The following is an 18757-nucleotide window of genomic DNA, read 5'->3' as shown; positions in this document are numbered from 1 at the left end:
TGGCAAAGGAGGTGAGAAGGGTCTCCTGTGAGGGCTTGAGAGGACTTTAATCACATCTTGCCCCCGATCCCCAGAGGCAGAGAGACCTCGTGGTCTGGGTGTGGGGGGTTTTTGTCAGGGGCTCAGGGGCGGTTCCTGGGCAGGGTTGGGGTACAGGAACCAATAGGGAGGACCCGAGGGAGTGGCCAGGACTAGGGGCAGGGGAGAGCAGGAGGGGGAAGATGGCATGACAAAAGCAGTGGGTTAACAGACTGCCACACTGCACCTTTGTTTGACCAGAGATTTATAACTAATGTCAAGTATGTTCAAGTAGAAACAATTTTACAGGCATAACAGTAGGATAAAAACTTGGAAATGAATCTTATGCTTGTATTCCAAAAATCGTTCTGAGTCACATCTCTTAAGGAGGAGTGAGAGCCTCTGCTGCTCAAAGGAGTGACAAATTCAATTGCATCTCTGGCTCCATAGTGAGGCTCATGGTGATGGCTACTAGGATTAAATGTGATTTTGAGATGCTCCTACTGTTTCACTAGTTTGTGATATTTTCCATGAGGAGCAGTGCTTTTTTGTGTTTAAAAATAACTAAATATAGATAGAATGATCAAAGTGTATTGTCCAGAAGTTTTGCATTCATTAATTACATTTTCTTTGCAGTCTGATCTTTGAGTAACTGACTTCAGAGTTGCATTGGAAACAAGAGGTAAGTGACCTCTCAGGCTTGGATGCCTGTGAGCATGGAAAGGATTGCTTTCCCAAATAGTCCTGACTGAAGGGACCTAACCTAGCTACGAGGAATGTGACAGCCCTCTAATTCCAGTGCTTGTAATGAGCTGCCTCTGTGACATCTACTCAATTGGATAGATATACTGAAAAAATGAAAGTAACTGTCCTTAGGCCGTGATGACTCAGTTAAAAATAGTCCTACTCAGAAGGTTGTAAAAGCAGCCTAGAAAGTGATAACATTAGCTCTTCTGGGCTGTTGCACAACCTCATTTATCCTTTAATGATTCTTGTGTTTTCCAAACCAGTGTGCGATTAATGTTATTTAACGGATACAAGAGTGTTCATCAGGCATTTGTTCAGCAAATAAAATATTTTTAATAACTGTGATCTAAAACTTTAAGCAAATGAGTTTCTCTGATAATCTCTTCATCAAAGTAGAAATTCTCAAATGTCCACATTAAATTTTGGACTGCAGATAGCACCTTTAATGTATGTTTCAGTGGCTGCTGGGGCTGGAAAAAAATCATTACTAATTGATATGCTTTAATGGCCTGAGAGCTTTCAGAGTTGGATGAACCCAAGAGAAACGCTGAGAGGTAGATATTTGATTCTAATGATGCCTGAGTAGGTACAAGCAAAAAGTAGAACCATCATGACAGCTATATCATTGTCAAACTGCTATGCCTCAGGTTTTCTACTAATCTGACACTATTACAAAACACTGTTTTAATGAACCCATGAAAGGCAAAGTTAGATAAAGCATGGAAACATAGAAAAAGAAGTCTGTGCTGGTATCTGTATTTGCCAAGACAGTCACTGGAGAGAAAAGGAGTCTGGGATTTGTAAACTGTGTGTTAATTAGTGCATGGTATAATTTTATTCTATGTCCTGAGTATTTATTTAGTTTTTAAGACTACAGATATTACGAAATTTTCACTTAACTGTGATGAGGTAGGATGTGAATGACAGGTGTTCTAATTCCCGATGCTGTCTGCATTGATCCCTTCTGCAGCTGTCACCTTTACACTGCACTGGACACACCTCACACAGAATGGAAGAGACCATGAAGCATTAGAATACTTCTGGTTATTTTTTTTTCAACTGTGAGCTGCTTTATAAAGCATGAAATGCTTTATTCACCTTCAAAGACTTCCTATTTGTGGCCTCAGCCCAATTCCTAATTTTCACTGTCATCTACTGAGTTTCTAACACAGTTGTCAAAGGCATGTTCTCCTTACTGAGAGGTGAGAAGCAGTGGCATTTTCAGTGCGAACTGGGGCTTGTTTTGGAGGTTTGCTTTAGCATCAGAGTTTGGGGCCTATGGCTTTCATCTTATTTTTCATGTTTAATAGCATCTTTGGTGAGACTTAAGGGGAAAAAAGTACCATTGCTAATAAACACACATCATTGTATGCGTGAGTGAAGCAGAAGAACCAATACATAACCCTTTCTGGGTATAGTTTTAGGATTTACAAAATATATTTGTGTTTTGTTTGGTAGTAAATGTGCTTTTTTTAATGAGTTTCTTTTGATTACTTGGAGACTATCATTATATGGAGCTAATAATTCCTGTTTATTCCATGAAACTGGAAAGGTCCTTTGTAGGCAGCATAAAAGCTTGATGTTAAGTCACACCTGCTTGTAGCAGAACAGTTTTGATGATTAAGAAAACTTGGAGAGGAGTACACAAAAATTCAGAGAGAATGAAAAAAGTCTGAACATACTTTCTTTATGAGTTCTTTTAACTTTACACTGTTCTTTTAACTGTGAGACAGGCAAAGGCTAAAGCAAGTGGCCTCAGGTAAAGAGAGAGAGAAATGAATGCTCAGAGCAAGATCCTGAGCACTCAGGAGGATTATATGACCTCAGGGCAAAAAATACGGATTATTTTTGTCTGGATCTGGTAATGCTTGTGCTGCCTAAATCCAGAGGTTTATGTAACTATCTAAACCCAGATTAATTGTGTTTAGAAATCCTCAGGAAAAACAATGTCTGTGTTGCTCTCACTGATAAGAATAGAGATTTTTATCTTATGAAATGTGTATTTGAGGGACACAATAGGTTAGTTTTGTAAGTGTAAATTTAATTTGTGTACATGCATGAGAAAGCTGAGAGGGCCAGACTCCTTGTAGATTTAGGAAGTCATACCATAACAGATGTGCTACTGCTTGAAATTTGCCTCAAAACTGAGGACATGACAGTTTATGCAAGAGTCACAATTTCCTCAAACTACTGAGGAAAAGGAGATTTTTTTGAATTTTACCAAGTTGCCCCCACTGTTGTGTCTTGGATGTTTATGGATTTCAAGAATATAAGGCTGTCACTAAAAGTGACTTTATGGTTTGTTGCAGTGAAATTGTACACCTTCAAAAAGGAAAGGACTCAGCAGGTAGAGAATGTTGGTGGACCTTGTACCTGTGTGCTTGGGGAGCAGGAAACCATTGAGTGTTTCAGTGGGCTGATGCTCTCCTGGTGCCTGGTCGTGAGGGGAAAGGTGCGTTTACAAAGGAAGTATTACACAATGAGCATGTACAGTTGTTTGCCTTAAAATATATCTGCAGGGTGTCCAAACTTGTGTACATGATAGTTTAATACAGTCTCAGCTGTCAATTTTTAGAGTACTTTGTGTGTTTTTTCAACAAATTTGATACTTCCCTGTCAAATTCCATATCATGGATAGCCAAAAATACACTTCTGTTAAATTAATGATACAGGAGAGATCTCAGTTGTATCTGGTTCTTTGTGGAGGAAGGTGAGAAAACAGCCAGGCAACATTTGCCACAGAGAATGTTTATTAACAGATCTCTTGGCAAGGATGAATTGAAATAATCATGCGAGGAGACCAGGGCAGTGGTGGAGCTACCAGCTCTGCAGGCACTACAGGATGTGTAGGTGCAGCCCTTGGGGACAGGGTTCAGTGCTGAATTTGGCAGTGCTGGGTTGACAGCTGGACTCAATGAGCTCAGAGGTCTTTTCAACCTGAACGATTCTGTGATTTTCTTCTGAAGGGAGAAATGAGTGGGGACAGGCTTCTCAGCTAGTGTAGACCTACCTACCTGCCTGAAAATCTGGTTTTAAGTGGAACTCATTGATTTATGCTCTTTACATCTAGGCAGGTATAAATATTGAAAACAATTGCATGAGTGGAAAATCAGGGTCAGTACCTTTTGGTTAAGATATTTTGCAGTGATTTCGGTGTGGATTTACTGGTATCTTGTCTGCTTTCTGGCATTTATTGACTTGCTCATGTTCACTAGATCCAATTTACAGCTCTTCACATGGCCAGAACATAGCAGTAAATCTAGTGCATTAAATCAGTGAGCTGGATTCAGTCCTTTATTAAACCAACAAATCTGGATTAATTCCGGTCTTTGGAAGTGTTTCTATTAAACAAAAGACCAGTTAGACCAGTGTCTAGAAAATGTCTTTTGATTGCTTTTCTTTTGAAAGCTTTAAGTGTTTCTCTCCTGAAGCCCAGCTACAGTGTCATTGTCTCTGCAGAATATATACAGTTTCCCCCTCTATTCTTTTTTTTTTTTCCCTAAGAGGGATAATTATATGAATTATTCTTGCCAAATTTTTTCTGTGACTCTTCTTGAAATTTTTCTAATGGTCTGAGTCTATTAGAAAATGATGGAAAGATCCATTTCTATAGCACCACATTGCTTTGTGGCCATATCTCTGTTTTTCAGATGACCTATGTGTTGATGTTTCTTCCCCCAAGTGCAATCTAGTTTAAGCTAATACCATTAAGAAGAAAAGAAAAAGACATTTGACAAGAGTTGTTGTGGATAGAAGTTGTGTTTGATGGTGTGGGTGGAGGTGTTTGAAGTGCTAATGTTTTTTCTTCCTGGAATACTGGTGTGACAGAGGTGTCAAGTTTTGATAACTGGAAACTGCAAAAGCGAATTCGAGTTTCAGCCTCTGTTTTGGTTGATTGTAACATTCTTACTGTCACCCCAGATTCTCTTCTTTCTTTCTTCATTCTGCTTTCAGACGGTTTTGCCAGCAACTTAGATTTCATGCTTTCTAATGAGGATGTCAATTTTTGTTCAGATAGCTGCAGAGTGTGTATGGAAACTACCCATTTTCCTCTTAAGTTAAATACACAGTGCCAAATTATTTTTTTTTAATTGGTGCTATTCTTTAGTTGCAGTTTATTTTTGTAATGTAGGAAGAAACAAAATCTGGTTTTTATGCCTTGAAAAGTGCTTTGTATTTGTCAAATGTTATCTGTCACATATTTGCTCTGTCGAATGTTCTGTGTGTATCTCTCCTCTGTTTACTGCATCCTCTAAAGCACTTCTTCAATGCTCAATCTATGTTGACCTTACTTCTCAAAATATTTGCTAAATGAAACAGGCTGTTTGGAGACAGTAGCTCCTAAGCATGTGCATTCAGTTTATTTCTGGGCAGTTTGGGGTTTTGTTGCCATCGGGAAACATGAAGAGTATAAAGAATATAGAGTATAAAGCTTCCAACTCCTGGATATAAATCAGCTGTTCCTAAAATCAGTCAATATCAACAGGGTGAGCTGGAAAGTTGTGACTAAAAGGTGTGTTTGTGTCATCTTTACCCATGATCTTCCTATATTTGTGTAGAAAACCCTGTTGAGAAACCATTACTGCTTTGCAGAGCTTGCCTTGATGGCACTGAACAGTTTCTAAGGGAGGTGGGTAAACCTCTCATAGGGATGTCTGCAGACAGTCCCTAATCTGGCATACTGGGCATGACTGTGTTGTATGCCAGGGAGGAAAAATGCAACCAAAAACTTGGGAAAAGCCTTTTATGTGTCTCAAGAATCTCATTTAAATCTCAGCAGTCACTTGTTTTTCTTTAGTCCTGTGTTGCTTGACTATGTGATGTTAAAGGGACTTGTGCGTTTTTGTATTTGCCAATATTAAGTTCTTAACTCTTTTCTTGGGTGTATATAAAATGCAAATATATAATTGGGTAATACACAGACTTTTCCTGTGACAGTAACAAAAATCAGCTATGATAATAAATAAATTCCCTTTCCAAAGGAAAGTCTCTTTCTGTCAAAGGACAGCTCCTAAGCTGTGCTCTGTGATGAAATGCATGTATGAGCATTAACAGGTAATAATATGCTTTGAACAATACTGATAGAACTAACTATTATAGTGGATTTTTAAGGTTACCAACAGAAGACGTTTAATATATACATGAATGCTCCTGATATTGCATTTTCTGTAGCAACTGGTCATTAAATTCTACATAAGGATGTTTGTCTCTTCACATAGCAAATACACATGAAAGTCACAAATGTCATCACCCAGCACTTTGCTTGAATGTGCATATTCTGCACATGCCTGCAAAGTGCCCGCTAATTAGGGTAGAAAAGGCTAAATTGATTATGATCATTAGAAGTGAAAATGGCTTCTTCTGTCAGTTGCAGAAAAGATTAACTTCTTTTTTGGAAAACTTATGAAAGTTCTGCACAATTTCTTGTGTGATTTACTTAATTACACAACACAATAAGGTAATTACATGTCATAATGATGTGATTATGTGTATTTGCTCAAAATGTACAATTAGATGCAATTGCACTCTAAGAAAATAGAAAAAATTTAAGGGCTAAGGCACTGAAACATTTTCTCTAACTTGCCAAACTGGGAGCACAGAGATGTCAGTGGCTCTGATTCAAGGTGCTCCTCACTGATGTGAATTAACATGAAAATATATCTGGGAAAACAACCAACCGAGAAAACAACAAAAACCCCCTCATTTACAAAGATATTCCAGAGGCCGTTATTTGATTGTTTCATTATCTATGTGTGAAATTTTAGGCACAGTTTGAACAAGTCACATCTTGCCCATGAAGAAAATATCACATTGTACTCACGGTGTTGGGAACATCACGCAGAGCTAAGTTTGCAGGAGCCAGGTGACATTTTTAAACAACTGTAACATGCCCAAGGCTAGATGAACTGTATTTCCCACAGTTCTGTGCAATCCCAAGGCACAGAAGTGCATTTTCGTTCCTGTGCTGAACCCTAGGATTCTCCCGCAGGAGAATGGCCTTCAGCCACTGGACATTTGAGAAAAACATCCAGTATTAAGCAGTTTGTGCTAAAGTTGCTAGAAATGGCTGCTCAGTAGCTGTGCTGATAAATCATACAAGGGGAACTTGTTTTATTTTCTCATGTAATCACAGGTCCCTAGTCCCATTCAGTTTTCTTACTGCATTTTCCTCCCGTTGTGACAGCAGCTCCCAGGACTGAGCTCTGGGATTAATAAAATGGAATTCACATTGCTGTGCATCAACCTGAATCTCTCCTAACCACTCTCGTTTTGCCAATATGCTTTAACCCTATGACAGAAGGACCCACTGTACCTGCTGGATGGCAGCTATTTAATCCTGCTTTTCCTGCAAAGGTATCATTTGTGCAGTGAAAGGTAGGGATGTTCAGTGCTTTTAAAAACAGCATGTGGCCCAGTAATAGCAGAAGTTGAGGAAGAATTTGTTGTGTATTTTTATTTAATACACTTTATCTGTAACTGCTTTATTTGAGAATTCTATGTATAATTAAGCCTGCAGTTTGTTTTTTTTCCCTTTCAAGTTGACGGGCTTTCTAACTGCAAATATTGTTCTTTGACTTTGTCTAATCTAAACAGCTCTCTTATCCTCAGGAAATTATTCCCTCTTTGTTATCTCTTCTCTGTCATGATCTTTGCTCCTCCCTGTGCTCCACTATTACTTTAGGAGGTAGTTCCATCAATACGTTGCTCTCTCCATGTTCTCCCTAGGGACATGCCTCTTTTCTCCTGAGCAAGAACTGATTTTTTTGCGGGGTTGTTTCTGTTTGCAGACAAAGGCCTGGAGCAGGCAGGATACCATTCCCTGGAACATAAAATTCTTTCTAATTAATCCTAACCTGTGGAGGGCTGTGAGCCCTTGGCACAAGAGTCCTCTGCGCTCCCTTAGAGGAGAGAGGCCTAAGTGTAAAAAGACTACCAGAGATAAGCAACCTTCCTCGGGCCATGGTGACAAAGTGAACCACCCCCAGCATGCCTTGTTTCTATGTGGTGATAGCCTGTACCCAGTTGGCTAGCTGGTTTCTACTCCACCCCCTGCCTTTCCCATAAAAAGCCCCTGTTTCTGCCTCAGTTAGGGAGTCTTTGTCTCTGCCTTTCCCTCCACAGGGGCTGCTGGACAATAAAAGCTACCTCTGTGGAGTTACCAAATGAGGCTCCTGTCTCTCTGTTCCCGAGTTCGCCTTGGGTGATTTCACAAAGCTGAATCACAAGAGCTGGAATCACTTGTAGCAGAGAAGTTGCTACACTTGCTGAAATCCCGTGCTGCCCAGGGAGGCCTGCCATCGCCCCTGGAGGAGTTGCTCTTTGCAGGATGCTCTCTCTAGGAAGGTCGTGGCATACCAGTGCTGACCAGCATCGGACCAACAAACACGCCATGTCAAAACCACTTGCTGTTTTTAGCTACAATTCTGCACATAATCAAATCAAACAAACAAACTGCGCATAATCCCAGTGTTATCAGTACAATTATCTATTATTATGAGATAAATAGTATAAAAATTATTCTGTAAAAGAAAAAACTGTGTTCATTTAATTATTTTCTAGATTTGTTTTGACTGTGTTTGTCCAGTGCTAGTGGCTTTGCAGTTAAATAATGTATTGCACAATTACATCATCATTTTCTGCTCTCTAAAGAACTGAAACTGCTTTTTAAATCAACAGGAGCCTAGACTGAAGGAAGAATAAAGGATTGAAACCCACAACTGGAAAATTTTCTGGTATCCTGCCTTCATAAATAGGAAGCTCAGCTACATATTCTTCTTTTGGTTCCCATGGTGAACACATCAAAGATTGTATCAAGAAGATCATCAAATGTTTTGAGCTGATGGATGTTCAAAACTTCAACTTTCAAAGCCTACCCAAACTTGCTAGATATATTAGAGCAGAAAACCTGCACACAAATTAACAGGCATTGAAGAGATTTTTCAAGCCAATTTTTATTGGCTTGCAGCAAGAAGACTTTTAGAAATACACTAGAATGTGCCAGGTGTGTTCTGGTAACAAATATGTTATATTTTATTAATGTTGTGGAGTCCCAAAAAAATGGATATCAACTGTTGTCAGCTGAAGTAAGGAGGAGTTTGAGAACATGACTGACACTTAATAAAATACTAAATGAATGAGGTGGGCAGCTACGTCCCTAAAATGCCAAACCCAAAAATTCTGAAGATGATGTCCCAGTATTGCATTTAAGTGGAGGTGCTGGGAAATATCTGAATATAGCTTTTAAGACAAATTGAGTTTGTACAAACTGAACATGTGGCGCTGTTAATGACTCAGACTTGTATGTGTGCTCAGTGTATTGATAAAGGAATTATCTCTGTCATAACAGAGGAAAATGCATCATTTAACCCAAAAGAAACTAGATGCATGTTTATAGAAAGTTCTAGCTACTGAAACAATTTAGTGTTCTTTGATGAACAATTTTATGCATTTGCTGAAGCTCAGTGTAATTTTTAATATACTTCTGGAACTTCCCAAAATAAAGGCATTTGCATGGAAATGCACTGCAAAGTCATGGGTTTGGGATGAGCATGGCCATGGTGTGGGAGGTGGCTTTGGGACTGGCTTTGGGCCAGTTGTCGCAGTCCCTGGGGTGCCAGTGTTTTAGTGGGACAGAGATGCCCCTGGGGAGGAGCAGATCCTCACAGGAGCAGAGTAGGACAGGCAGAAAGCCATACAGGGAAAACATATTTTACCTGGAGAGGGAATAGAGCACATCTGGCACTCCTGAGACTGGGGGACTCCTTTCACCATTTTGCCTTTTGGTTTATAAGTATTTTACTCCTTGCCATGTGGTCTCTGAGGAACTGTTTTTCCCTATTTTCCAACTCCTTTAGTTTCTTCACACAGACCGACCAACAGTGTTCTTATTGTTTGAAGCACAGACAAAATTAGCTCTTAAGAACATTGTCAGGATGGTCCTGCATTGCTCTTCCAGAATAAGTCACAGGCTAGCAATATTTCCAGCAATAGAGGGAAAGTGGAGCTATTCATGGCCAAGCACATCTCCATTTCAGAAGGACTGGAAGATGAAACAATTCCTGGTTTCCTTTCCTTTTCAGTGTTCTTCAAAGAGCTTGGGAGAATGTGATTTCCTGAACCTTTAAATTTGCGACAAAGAAATCTTGTCTACAGCATGTTTAAAGTTATCTTTTCATCTCTCACAATTATTATTGTTATTTTTTAAGATCTACTCTTTTCAGCAGATCTGAGAAACTAACTCAGCTGTGTGAGGTGTATGCCTGTCTCAGCAAACATGTCACACTCTCTGCCAGTTCTGTGTTCTGTGGCAAAGGAGGAGGACCTTTTTTGTAAACATGGCCTGTGGTTTGTGAAGTTTGGGATTTTGGATGCTCTGCTTGAGCTATCTCAGATTTTATTTTTACAGATATTACAGTGCCCCCTGAACCCAAGAACCTGGAAGGCATATTAGATACTGAGCATCTGTTAGGAAACAAGATAAATAATCATTGAGAATTTTGACCTTCCAACTCCCTAATATGTAGTGAAAAGGAAAATAAAACTTAGAAATATTCTTCTTAACAATGTTAGATTTAGTGATTCCAGATATCCTACAATGATTTATATGAGATAGATACTCATTTATCACTTTTTTGCATTCCAGAAACAACAGCAGTGGAAATTACAGTGAAATTTATTCTACTGTTGTCTTGCAATAATATTGAGAATTGTGTTTATTTCATCTTGTAAATGGCTCCATTCTGCACTTGTTTAGATTACACAGGTATAATATGCAAGGAAAAAAGGACAGGATTGTTGCAGTATTTTACAACACTAGAGGCTTTTTTTTTTTCCTGAGAGACTGTAATGTACTTTTAAATAATCTATGTACAGCTACTGTGAGTCAATCAAAAAATGTTGCGCTGTCCTTCCAAGTCCTTAGACAACAAGATTCAGGCATGTTAAAATCTAAATCAAAGGTTAATCCATACTTGGTTATTTGACAGAGCTAAACATAGTAATTAATTTTCTTTATGGGTTAAACATGCTGAGCATAGTAACCAATATGTTACTGAAATTTGGGGGTTATTCTCCATTAGCTCTGACAACAGAAGGACCAGTACAAGAAGTACTGGATGTTTTCTGCAGATTCTGTCTTGTGCCATAAACGTTTAATGTGGCACATTAGCACAAAGCTTGGCATTAATAGTGGTGGGGTGAACAGTACATTTACAGGGGAATATTAGCAACTTTGTGTCAGTTTGCACTTCCATTTTCCAGCAGCAAACCCATGTTTGTGTTTGATGCTTGTCTATAGGTGGCAGCAGCTCCAACTCTTTATAGGCTGCAATTAAGGCCAGAAAGTTGTGCAGGGGAAGTTTAGCAGTTTCTGCAGGCTCTCATGTCACTGCACACCCCGTGGAGAGGCATACAGCAAAGAGGTGGGGAAGATATGTGGCAACGGCATATCTTTCAAATAACTGGAAGGCTTTTCCATCCTGAACCCAGAGGTAAAACTTACCTTTCATGATTTTTGATTAACAGCAGTTGATAGGAACATTTAAGTGTCTATTTATAACTTACATTCCTGGTTGTGTTTGAAGCTAAATGGGAAAACTTGTAGTTTAATAATGTCAAGTGGGTGCCATTCAAATCTTAATTTTGATATACCTGCATGAAACAAATGGTCTCTATTGGCTTAAATTTGGACTAAGGACTAAGTAACTGAAGCACAAAGATTAATGATCACCCACTGCCCTAAGCTGTACCATGGAAAGCCTGCTACAATGCGGCTCCAAGAGGCAGCTGCTGCTGGGAGGTGAGCGAGGATGTGTAACCATAAAGCATAATAGGAATGAGGCAGAGTTCCTTTTTTTCTTAGAAGTTTTTCTGAAACATATCCATGTATCATGTTGAAAGATGAAAGAAACTTTTTGGGATTCTAGCTGCTGTCATCTTCATTGTCTAAAGAATTGAATTTAAACATCTGGACTCCGCTGTGCTTTGCACTGAACAAATGGAAGCATTTTCAGGCTTAGCAGTTTTGTGCTCAGATGTCAGTGACCCACTTATGGTTCCTTCAGTCCTTTGAGTTTGCTCCTGCAAACCTCCTGCTCCGCTCCCAGGGTGGTGGTTTCTTTCTTACTGATGAGCTTTGGGCTGCTCCTGTGAGGGAATATTCCTACTTCCCAGCTTTAGGCAGCCAACCTGGCCAGCTGCCATGGGGGCTTGCCTGTGTACACAATGCAGAGAGACACTGTGACCATTTGGATGATTTAATCTGTTCCTAAACTGCCTAAAATCTGTTAACTTGCTCCCTCCCCAGCCTCTCAGCTTCTTCCTAAGCAGTGTTGGGGTGCTTCATGCATTCCTGTGTGAGTAGAACTCGTCATTCCAACTCAAGTTCTGCCCTGCTTGCAATTAAGAAAAGGATGTCATGGTCATGTGAAAATCTATCTAGATGATAGAAAACCCCTCACCTTCCTACTGGTCTCCCCAAAACTGAGCCTCCCCACTTTGATCTCTCAGACTTTCCAAACTGATTTGTTTCTGTTTATTTCAGTTGAACATCCTCTGTCAACTATTTTCTCATCTGCCTGTTCAAAGTTGATGTAACCATCTTCCCTCCTTTATGAATCTGTAAAATGCTGAGGAGCAGCTCAGTGTTAGGTTGTAAATAGTCAAAGGCCACCTGGGAATGTGGGAGATTGCTGCCTTCATGGCTGGCTGGGGGCACTCTGCTGCAAAATAATATCTCTGTTACTTATGTTCTCCAAGAAGGTGACATGAAAGATAGCTTGGTCCATATCATGAACAACATGAGAGAAGGAGGCATCCTGTATAAATTTATTTTAAAATTTTCAGTTGCCTAAACTTGATAGGAAAGCAGATGGATAATGATAGCCCTGGGGACTTATTTCCTGATTTTTCAATGAGATATTTTTTGACTGAAAGAGTTTAATATAGCATAGAAAACGTCATTTAATTACAACTTGTTGTTAGTTCCCAATGAGATGGACTCAAGCTCTTAAATTAGCCAGCTAAAGTAGGTGCCTAACGTTGATGGTGTGAACATCCAATGTAAAAATTTGTGACAGGCAGGAGTTGTATTTCAGGTATAGAAAGGGCAGGGCAATGGCAAAGTTGCTGAGGGAAGAGCATCTGCTCTGATGCTCCCCCACAGTCTGAGGGTAGAGAGGTCTGCCAGGCAGAGCTCCCTGAGCCCCTTGGCCTCCTGTCCCTGTCACTGGTGAGGGGGAGAAAAACCCTGGCTGCCTTCAGACCACCCCTTCCTCTGGGGCCTGTCAGCAGCATGAGAAGGGCTCTGCACCAGGCAGGTGGCAGTGGGAAGGACATGCCAGCCCCTCTGGCACGGTGGAGAGTTTCTGGCAGCCAGCAGGGCCTTGTAAGAGCCCCACACACCCCTCCAGATAGACCAAGCAGTAGCCCTGGAGCTGTGTAGGGGGGCCATAACAGATTGTCCCAGTCCTCTGCTGCCTGCCACGGATGCAGAGGATGGCAAGGATGGGTTGGTTTGAACCTCACACTTCCAAATCCCTCATAATCCATCTGGATGGCGGTGGTGGGAATGTCCAGTCCTCCAAATTGCCTAATTACAAGACAGGATAGATATTAGACCACAAAAATTCCCTGCATTGCCAGTGTGGCAATGAAGGTGGTCTCAAATGCTTAAAAGATTTTATAAGGAGTGACAGGTAAAGCTGACCAAGCTTCCTGTAGTGAAGGTGTGTAAGAGCTGTGAAGATCTGGGTGAGCACAGTTGTCCTCCCTGACAGGACATTTGCACATCTGGCCTTTGTTCAGACCCATCCAGGAATTGGTTATGGGAGGTTCTCAGGCTGAGAGCTGAGATAAGATAACCAGGGACTGTGGAAGGAGCTGCTGTTTGGGACAGGCTGCCTCGGGAGCTGAAACTGTGTGGAGGGGTCTGAACAAAACCACAAATGAGACCTAAAAGGACTGAACTCCCTAAAAAAATTTGCACCATGATAATTAACTGTACTTTACGGAGCATTAAAACTTGAAATGGTTTATGTTGCCAGCTAGGAAACCACAGTCTAGGGGAAGGTGTCTTTGCCCATGGAAAGGGCATTGGTACTAGATAATCTTCAACGTCCCTTCCAACCCAAACCATTCTATGATTCTATGATACGGTGATGTAATCCCATGATATTTTAATAGAGTTTTTGTGAAAATAGTGAGTTTTCTTTCCACATACAATAGGTTAAATCTGAGCAGGTAGATGTCCCTCAGTGTGTTGGACTGAGCTCTGAAATAGCATTTTTCTCTGGAGCAGAATGGTTGTCAGCTGTGTTTCCCAGCTGGGAATGGGACACAGCCTGGCAGTGCATAAACAAGGATCTTCCTGACTATGCATGAAAACCATCAATTCCCTAGAATGGCAGCTTGTTTGCCCCGTAACACACACTTGCTGATGCTCCTAGAAAATATTTCCCCAGGGCTTGTTAATGGGACATTTACACGTGGTGACGCAGTCCAATTTCTATTCATTTGCTTACCTGCTTGTGGAAACACTAACTAGAAACGTCAGGGTTTTTCCTCCAGGGTTGTCACTCTTGCAGTCCTTCTCCAGGGATTGCCTTTCTGATTCAGTGGTTAGGTCAATTAATGTTCATATCGCCACTAATTGCATTGCTCCAGGAGTTACAAGAAAAATCAAACAGGACACAACAACAATTATCCAAGGAGCTCTGTGTGACTAGGAAAATTTGGAGTATCACAACTGATTCAGTTTCCTACTAGTCTTTCTGTTTGTGAATCCCTGGGACTGAACAATTTTGCTCTGAAGGAGGGTCATTTCAGTGACTGCATCTTGCATGGAGTGGCACGACATTTTCATAAACATCTGACTGGAGAAATCACATTCATTAGTGGGGCAGTCAGCCATGAGTAACAATAAGGAAGAATTTACATGCCAGAATGGGCAAAATGGGAAGCATAGAAAGAGTGGCACCAACTAATTTTGCTGCCATCCTGGTTCTTAGCTATATTAAGACTGCAATCATTAAAAAACTGGGCTGCCTCTAATTAGCTCAGAGTGACCTGGGCCTCATTAGTGCCCATGTCCAATAGATAATTGAGCTATTTTCTTGCATCCAGTCACACAATGTGGAAAAACCAAAGGAGTGTTATGAAGGCCGGATGAGTGCTCAGCATGTGAGATTTTTATTTTTATAGAGAGGAATAATAGCTTCAGTTTTATTTTCCAGTTCAGTGCTCAGGGGGAATGTATAGAAATACAAAATGAACATCAACAAAATAGTTCAGGGAGCAGAAAGCTCTGGCTATGAGAAATAACCTTTCTTTCTTTCTTTCTTTCTTTCTTTCTGTCTTTCTGTCTTTCTGTCTTTCTGTCTTTCTGTCTTTCTGTCTTTCTATGCTGAAATACCAGGACAGTCTAGTGAAAACTGGCTTTTTGATAATATTGAGTTACAAGATGACAGCACCTGGTGTTGAGCAGCAGCCAGGGGCCTAGGACAGCTCCGCTCCAGTGTGAGTGATTTGCCTGAAGTATCACTTTAGTCTGAGATAAAGAAGCTGATTTCCCTAGGATAAAGTATGAAAGAATGGAATAGAATATTTTTCTTAAAAAAAAAGAAGAGGTGATATTGGGGGGGCTGAAATAAAAAATATGTTGTAGAAAAGAAGACCAAAAATCAAGGTTTTTCTTCTCCTTAAGGTCAGGTAATCTTGATTTGAAGTGTTGTGAGGCAAGGAGCTGTCATCTACAAGGCAAAGGTTTATGATGATATGACTGAAGGGAAACCTATCTGGGGACAAAGAGAGATGCACAAGAAAATAAACATTTCCAGGCTTTCTTATTAAGAAAAACTTCAATTTTAATATGCAGAGAATGATGTAAAGACTTACAGAATCTTATACTACTCATAATCTCACCTTTAAATTGCCCACTGGAAGTTTTTTAGTAAATTTATAAAACTGTTTCTCTTGCTTGTACACCCTCAACCCCCAAGGTGCACAACACACTCTTTCCTATTCATGTAAGTACCCCAGACCCATTTCCCAGCTACTTTTCCAGAGAATTAAATGTACCAGCAATGGAAGGTTATTTATCATCACTGTTGTAATTGGACCCAATTGGGAAAATGAGATAAGTTCAGTGAGTAACAGACCTGCAAATGGAAGCTGCAGCCACTGTTTTGCTGGGCTTGTCTAATAACCTGCAGCCATTCACCATGAGTTCCAAAGGCCAAGCTCATTAGCACGAAGGCAGGTGTTTGTGCATTTCCATTTGTTAAATTAAAATGATCACAGTCATTTTGCTAATAATGCAATGTGCAAATGTAGGCCATCTCAGACGAGCAGTTTGAAGAGAGAACATTTTTTAAAAGTGAGAAATGAACTTCACCAATCTAATTGTTCGTTAGTAAGATAAAGATATTTCTATAGTAAATTATCTGCATAGTTATCAGCTCAGTAAGGTGTGAAATACTAGTCTACTTTAACATCTCTTATTCCCATTACAGGACTTCAGTGGAAATGTTCTTGTGGGTTCTGGTTTGCACTTTCAAGCCATGGGTGAGGGAATGCTGAAGTGTGCAGTGAGCAGGAGGTCCAATCCAGTGTCAAAGGGATGGCTGGAACCTGGTTTGGATGTCAGTGCAAGCAGTGTCATCCTGATAAGTCCAATAGGGCAGCTGGCCACAACACTTCTTGAAAGGTGAGTCAGGGAAGGAGAAGGTTCTGGAAGGTATGGGTGTCTGGAATGTGTTACCATCCCCCTCCCTCCTTCCTGCTGCTGGGGATGCTCCAGATTGCAAGGATCTTGCTGTCCTGGGTGCTCTGTGCAGAGGTCAGGCCACACTGTATGATTAATTATCTGCGCATGGAGGCTAAGCAGGATCACAGAATCACAGAACTGGAATAGGCTGGAAAAGGCATCTGAGGTAATTGAGTCCAACCACTAACCCAGCACCACTGAGCTCACCACTAAACTATCCCCAAGTGCCACATCCATATGCTTTTAGAACACTTCCAGGAATAGTGATTTCACCACTTCCCTGCTACACCCTGAGTAGGTTTAGCTTTCTTAGTTACTTTTTTTTCCCTTTGACTTGTATTGTTTCCCTGAAAGTGGAAAATATATTAATTTTCTATTTTTGAAAATTCTACGTGAAATTGTGCAAATAGCTCCTCAGACTTGACAAGAGACCTACAGGGTAATGCAGTGAAGCTTTGTCTTAACAAAATTACCACAAATTGTGCTAAGAGCATCATAACTTCAACTAATGAAAAATAAGTGAAGGTTTTCTGAAAAGTAGTGCATGCATTTAATGCTTATCTGGAAAACTAAGTGTACTGAATGTATAATAAATAAAAACAAAGAACTTCTGGCATTGTCTCACCTTTTTTCCTTGACATGACTTTTTTATCTATTACAACTAGGAGAAATCTTTGTATTCCAAAGAGAAGGCTGTTTTTAAAAATACATGTGAATAAAATAAATTTTAGTATGATGCAAACACTCATTATCCTTTATCTTAACTTTTTAAGGCTTTGGTATAAGTTTCTGTTTAATAGAACTCTGAAGCTCAGGTAGTAATTTCATGTTAGGTTCAGTGTTAGGCCCTTTACTGGTAAAAAGGGAAAATGAATCTGCTATGGCAATGTAAATCTAGAGATCTAGAGACATAGAACTGAATTCATTGATATTTCTCAAGATTTAAATTAACATAAATAGGACCAGAATTTTCCTCCCCACTTTCATATATAGGTGCAATAGAGGTCCAGGCAGAAGTTCTTATGTGTCCATTATGTCTTGAAAGGTCATGATTCGTGTGCAGTCATAAAGAGTGGATAGCCCATAATTTAATTATTTAATATGTAAAATTTTAAAAAAAGAAAGAAAAAAGGTAATGCTTTGTTACACTGACTTTTTGGTAACTCTCATGTACTCATGCATTCATTAACAGAGGCAACAGGTTTGTGTAGGGGCCCAACTGTTTTGTTTCAATCAACTCTGAAAAGAGGAGAACCCAAATAATAAAAATTAGGTAAAAGAGGGATCTGAAGCCACACCTTGGGGCTTAAAGAAGCCTATTCTTACTTTTAATTGTTTCTGAGTTAAAAATTAATTAATGCTCTTTAAATTTAAGAACTATTCAGTTCATTACACACATGACTTGACTGTGTAAACATAATTTGAGTTAGAAGTGGTACTTAAAGCATAATGGGAACTCATTAGTACTATTAAAGGAAAATAGATAGAAAAAAGTTTGGATTTAGTAATCATGACTCTTAAGAAAAGAGTTGTTCCACAAAATATCCTGGCAGTCAGTTGAAGGAGGAGTCAGGAATGCACAGGCCTGAAGTCAGTTGAAATTCAGTGCCTCTGTTCCACCTTTGCATGGAAGGAAGCTCTGCCTCCCAGAAGGGGTTTTCATGCACAGGGTAAAGGTCAGTTCTCCCCGAGTAAAGGAGGATTTGTCTCCACGTAGCGAGGGCCATGCTGGGGATGTAGTGCAGGTGAAATAAGTCTTTTCGTTGGTCTGGGCTATCTGCTGGGCACACACAGGCATTTAGAATGTCAAAAGTGAAGAAAAAAAATCAACATCTGTTCTGCCTTGTGATAACACTCTTTCTTTATACCATGCAATACCTGTACATTTTTTATTAGCAATTCAAGTGGGAATTGGCTGCTATATTAGTGGCAAGTGCTGGCATATAAGAGCAGATGATTTGTGTTTTCTTAGAGGTGTGTATGCAGCATTTTCTCAAGGAGGTGGCTTTGGTAACTGCTATGCATGTGAACAGCCTGGAAATTCTAGGATTTTAGCTTTTAGAAAAATGTATTACTGTTGTGGGCAAAATGGACCTAAATATCTCAAATTTTTATGTGTCTGTCTGAATCCAAACTGAGAGGCTAGCTGTGGGGTATCTCTACAATAAAATATTTAATATTCACTTTTTATGATCAAAACAAGCATTTACTTAAGTGCTATTAAGTTTT

The 18757-nt window shown here is 39.9% G+C and overlaps 1 long non-coding RNA gene across 2 annotated transcripts in view; it reads left to right on the top strand.

The window, feature by feature from the left end:
* LOC121664897 overlaps positions 1-18757 on the top strand; it is a 73339-nt gene that overhangs the window by 53001 nt on the left and 1581 nt on the right. The window contains exons 4-5 of one of the 2 annotated variants that reach the window (XR_006016166.1): positions 655-700; positions 8443-16468. This is a non-coding gene — a long non-coding RNA (uncharacterized LOC121664897). Of the gene's footprint in view, positions 1-654; positions 701-8442; positions 17273-18757 lie in introns of those variants that run through there. The other variant, XR_006016167.1, reaches the window with a different exon arrangement.

This window comes from Corvus kubaryi, unplaced genomic scaffold (genome assembly GCF_017639235.1).
Source record: "Corvus kubaryi isolate FWS band 111438036 unplaced genomic scaffold, C.kubaryi_AGA036_p1.0 130, whole genome shotgun sequence".
Classification (NCBI taxonomy): Eukaryota; Metazoa; Chordata; class Aves; order Passeriformes; family Corvidae; genus Corvus; species Corvus kubaryi.
Note: the sequence above shows the minus strand (reverse complement) of the source record. Positions and strands in the feature narration are given on the sequence as shown.